Genomic DNA, 6000 nt, shown 5'->3' on the forward strand with positions numbered 1-6000 from the left:
CCCATTGCAGATCCAAGATACTTTGATTGATACTAATGCAAGATATTTTTTTCTAAAAGGCAAATTGCATAACAAACTCGTTACTTTGGCTAATTTGTACACCCCTAACAAACAACACGTTCCTTATTTCCGCGAAGCCTTACAAAACCTTAGTACATTTCGCGCAGGCATACTCATCGTCGGGGGTGATTTCAATTTGGCCTTGAACCCCTCACTTGATACGTCCTCAGGTGCCTCCTCTATCACACGTAGGGCTCTTCGGGTAATAAAAACACAGCTATCTAACCTGGAGTTACACGATACTTGGCGCACATTGAACCCAAACTGTAAAGATTTCACTTTCTATTCCCCTCCGCATCATAGATACACAAGAATAGACTACTTCTTCTTATCACAACCGGATTTGGATCTACTTCATCAAGCTACAATTGACCCAATGGTAATTTCAGATCATCACCCTATTTCTGTCACAATCACATTTTTTACATCCAACACTAGACAATCAATATGGCGAATGAATAGCTCTATTTTAACGGATCCAGTAAATGTTAAGCGTATAAATGATCGCTTGTTGCAGTATTTTCAGGAGAATGATTCCTCCGAAATTACCCCGGTAACTCTTTGGGCGGCACCATAAGTGTGTCATACGGGGAGAACTCATTTCCATAAACGCTCAATGTCAAAAAGCTAGACAAGCTCTGATATCCAAATTATCGGATACAATTCATTCCCTGGAAAGACAGCATAAACAATCATTGGCTGATCAAACTTTTCAAGAGTTATTAAAAACTAGGGAAGAACTAGGGAAATCCATACGTCGCAAATATGCCCTATCACAAAAAACCTTCTATGAGTTTGGGAATAAATCCAGCAAATTTCTAGCTAAAGCCCTGCAATCTAAAAAAGCAAATACTACCATTCATTACATAACGGACCCCAAAGGGAATAAAATAGAATCATCCAGTGGAATTGCAAATCAATTTAAACAATTTTTTTCTAAACTTTACAACATACAATCCCATTCGCAGACAGGCTCAAACAAGGACAGGATAAGATTAATACAAGATTTCCTTACACAATATGGTCCACACCCTATCACTGAAGAGGAAGCAGATGATTTAGATAAACCTCTTACCAGGGAAGAAACGCTGGAAGCCCTCAAAATTATGAAGCCAAACAAAAGCCCTGGCCCAGATGGCCTTCCAGTTAGTTACTATAAAACATTCATTGAAGTTCTCATACCAAGGTTCTTAGAGACCTTTAATTCCCTAGATACCCTCTCAGATAAAAATAAAGATCTTTTAGAAGCCCATATAGTTATGATACCAAAACCAAATAAAGATTAATCTATAGTTTCTAACTACAGGCCCATTTCTTTAATAAATGTTGATGTGAAACTTTATGCAAAAATTTTAGCTAATCGTATACTTCCTCTACTGTCCTCTTTGATTTCTCTGGACCAAGTGGGATTTGTCCCAGGCAGAGAAGCTAGGGACAATACCTTGAAGGCACTCAATGTTCATCATTGGCTGACATCTTCCAACACCCCTGCGTTTTTCCTTTCCCTCGATGCGGAGAAAGCGTTCGACAGAGTGGCCTGGGACTATATGACGGAAGTCTTACGCAAAATAGGTTTCAAGGAACGCATGATGAACTATATCTTAACCTTATATTCGTCCCCAACAGCAAAAATCAGAGTTAATGGTCTTCTGTCGGACGCTTTCTCCATGTCGAATGGAACTAGACAGGGTTGTCCCTTATCCCCCCTTATATTTATACTAACCATGGAACCTATTCTAAGCAAAATTAGAGCCAACAGAGATATTAAAGGAGTTGAAATAGCAAATACTCATTACAAATTAGCGGCTTACGCCGATGATATTCTTCTTTTTCTTACTGATCCCATCATAACAATTCCAAAAACTTATTGAAGGATTTTGACCTTTTCAAAAAAATCTCCAACCTCCAAATAAATTTATCCAAATCGAAAGCACTCAACATTTCTCTGTCAGATTCCATTGTATCGCAATATCAGTCCAATTTCCCGTTTGGCTGGGATGCATCAGCCATAACCTACCTAGGGATACAATTACCATCAAAACTACCTGATCTTTACAATAAAAATTTCGCCCCCATTTTAAAAACCATACAGAAGAACCTTCAAGACTGGAACAAAGGCAATTTTTCCTGGTTTGGTAGGGCAGCGATTATAAAAATGAATGTACTCCCTAGACTCTTATATTTACTCCAAACAATTCCTATAAAACTACCGCCAGCTTTCTTCTCCACATAAAAAAGATTATGTTTAAAATTTATCTGGGCAGAGAAACCATCACGGGTCAAATGGGGTAAGCTAGTATCCCCAAAATTGAAGGGGGGGAATAGGTCTTCTGGATATTCAAAAGTATTACTGGGCTTGTCATCTGACTAGAATATTAGATTGGCATTTACATCACAAGACAAAGGCCTGGATAGGTATCGAAGAAGCTGTCCTCCATTTACCAATGTCTTATTTACCATGGATCAATCCACAAAAATTAACACACGAGTTCAGATCACATCCTCTAATAGCTCCCACGTTACAAATCTTCCATTCGAATCGCAAGAAGCTACACATTGCCTCAGTTCCGGGCCCACTAACCCCAATTGACCAGAATCCGGACTTCCCTCCTGGTATTTCGCCTAAATCCGATGCTGACATATCTGCAGTGGAACCCGTGAGAGCTAAATCCTTCTATCACAATGGTCAGATATTATCTTTTCAAGAAATTTTAGCTCGTTTCCCTGGAATGAAGATTCCTTTCTTTAAATACCTTCAAATAAGACATTTTTTGCAAAGCTCTAACTCCCAATCTCTGTGGTATAGAGACCATACGCTGTTCGAAAACGTATGCTCCAAAACAGACCCTCAAAGACATCTCATTTCATTGACCTATTCTTTAATGTTCCCAAATGCTTCTTTCTCAAATGACACCACATGTAAGAAATGGGTTAGAGAACTGTCCTTGGATTTAACACACGAGGACTGGCAAAACATATATACACACATACATTCAGGCTCCCTAAATGTTACCACTCAAGAAAATGGATACAAATTATACTCTAGATGGTATAGAATGCCTGACCGAATTCACAAATTCCATTCTACTATCCCTCCCACATGTTGGAGATGTAATCTAGCGCACGGTTCTCTTCTCCACATATGGTGGGATTGTCCTTTAATCCAACCATATTGGAAGGAAGTCCATAAGCTCATCACTAAAATCACAACCTATACCCCAGACTACACACCAGCTCAATACCTCCTGCATCATACATCTATTCCGCAATCGACTTATAAAAGATCCCTCACATTACATCTTATAAATGCAGCAAAGCTTTGCGTCCCCGTTCATTGGCGTTCTTCCTCTCCCCCCACTATTTCTGAATGGCTCAGCAGAATAGAGAAAATAGCTGAAATGGAGGGCTTGATCTCTCAAGCGAAAGATACCCATATTGAATTTCATAAAACGTGGTCATGTTGGTCACATTTTAAGTGCTCGACTACATATAACACCCTAATATCTGTCCCTGTTTAGCTTGACCTGGGGACCCCAACTTAATATAATAGAATAAATTACATTTCACTGCTTTTATATAGCAGCTTGTACTCAATTCTGGATACTAATCCCTTATAAGGTAGACAACCATGTTGGTTGTAGCTCAGATTAAAGCCATACAGACCACTACTTTATATATAGTCTGATATTAGGACTCAAATTATTTTCACGCACAGTTTGATCCCATTAGGGGTGCGTGAGATAATATGGAATTTACAGATTGATTGTTACTCTAGTTTTTTACACCTTTTTTTGGTTTCTTATGAGATGTAGGTATGCGACTAATATGACTCCATATATACACATGTGTTGTTTAAATCAATTTTTTCCAGCTTGGAGTAATTTCATCTATATGATAGATATTTACAAGTGTGTTTTTTTTTTTTTGTTTAATTTTTATTTTATTGATCTATGCATTTCTATCTTATGCCAAATATCAATTCATATTGTTGCTTTATTTTCAAATTCAGATTTATGTTTTACTATGTGTATGTAACATGCAATTTTAGTTTTATCATAGTTTCATAGTTAGTAAGGTTGAATAAAGACACCAGTCCATCCAGTTCAACCTGAGCGAGTGTCTACCCCTATGCCTGTACATTGCACACTCACATTGGTCCCTACCCTCAAGGAGCCCACAATCTAAGGTCTCCATTCATATACTAGGGCCAATTTTGGACAGAAGCCAATTAACCTACCTGCATGTCTTTGGAGTGTGGGAGGAAACCGGAGTACCCGGAGGAAACCCACGCAAGCACAGGGAGAACATGCAAACTCCAGGCAGGTAGTGTCGTGGTTGGGATTTGAACCAGCGACCCTTTTTACTGCTAGGTGAGAGTGCTAACCACTACACCACTGTGCTGCCCACAATAATAATCAATAAAAACATTGAAACAAAAAAATTGCAGATAAAATATTTCCATGAAAGTCGAATTTTAAAAGCACTGACTGTAAATAGCCCCAATGGACCCTATCAAACGCCTTCTCTGCATCCAAAGAAAGAAGCAGAGAAGGCGTTTGATGTCTCTCAGTGAAGTGTATAATATCAATCAGACGTCTTGTTGCATCTGAAGATTGTCGACCTTTAGTAAAGCCAGATTGATCTTTGTGAATGAGGTCTGGTATGTAGTTCATCAGTCGATTCGCTATTGCTTTGGCGTATATTTTGATGTCAATGTTCAATAATGAAATCGGTCTGAAATTTTGGGGAGGGTTGGGGTCTTTGCCTGGTTTCGGCAGTGTTATGATCAAGGCCTGAAGCATCTCAGCCGGAAATTCTGATTTGGATACCGCTTCGTTACAAAGTGAACATAAGTGGGGAGCCAGTATATCTCAAAGTAATTTATAGTATTCTCCTATCATTCCGTCTGGGCCCGGAGATTTATTGTTGGGCAGGGAGTCTATAGTTCTAGCAATTTCTTCCACTGAAAATGGGACGTTAAGGTCAGAGATTTGATCAGTAGTTAATGATGGGAGACTAATAGTATCTAAGAAATCACTTATTATCTTTGGGGTAGGTGTGGGAGTTTGAGAATCATCTTTAAGATTGTAAAGGGAGCTATAATAACAGCTAAATGCATTCGCTATGTCTTGCGGGTCTTGCAATTTTTCTCTAGTAATAGGGTGGTATAGATATGGAATCTTTGATTTGGAATATCTGCCTTTGATCCGAAGTGCCATGTTTTTTCCTGCTTTGTTGCTAGTATGGTAATATTTAGCTTTAAGTTTTCTAGTATGTTTTTCAAATGTATCCAATAAAGTCGTTCTGAGTTCCTGTCATAATATTTGTAGTTTAGTTTTCCTTTGTTGTGATGGGTGAGATTGGTTTTGGGAATCTAATGTTTTATGTCAGCAGTAAGTTTCTCAATGAGTTTCGTTTTATTTTTCCTGAATTGAGCGTTCAGTTGCATTAGGATTCCCCTACTAAATGCTTTATGAGCTCCCCATAGGGTGGCGGAGTCTGACACCGATCCCACATTATATTTAAAGAATTCAGTTATCTGGTTTTGTATAGCTGTAGCATAGGTAGGCATTTTGATAAGATATGCATTTGTTCTCCATAGAAAATGGGTCGTTTGAGAGTGTTTAGGTAGAATAGTCATACTAATTGGGGCATGATCAGTCCAAGTGATGGGTGCAATGTCAGACTCCCTCACCCGCTGCAATAACCACTTATCCGTAAAAATATAATCGATACGAGTATAGGTATTATGTACCAGGGAATGATATGTGTATTCACGATCTCCAGGATGATGGCATCTCCATACATCATAGAGATCGCTTTTATTAAAAAAAAATTTAAGTGCACAGTTGGTTCTGGTTTTGGAATTAGAAGTGTCTAGTTCTTGTTCATGTATTGTGTTGAAGTCTCCACAAATTATTAAGGCACCTTTTCGGCATT

This window comes from Lithobates pipiens, unplaced genomic scaffold, assembly GCF_037356315.1.
Source record: "Lithobates pipiens isolate NorthernLeopardFrog02 unplaced genomic scaffold, aLitPip1_a1.2 Scaffold_16, whole genome shotgun sequence".
Lineage (NCBI taxonomy): Eukaryota > Metazoa > Chordata > Amphibia > Anura > Ranidae > Lithobates > Lithobates pipiens.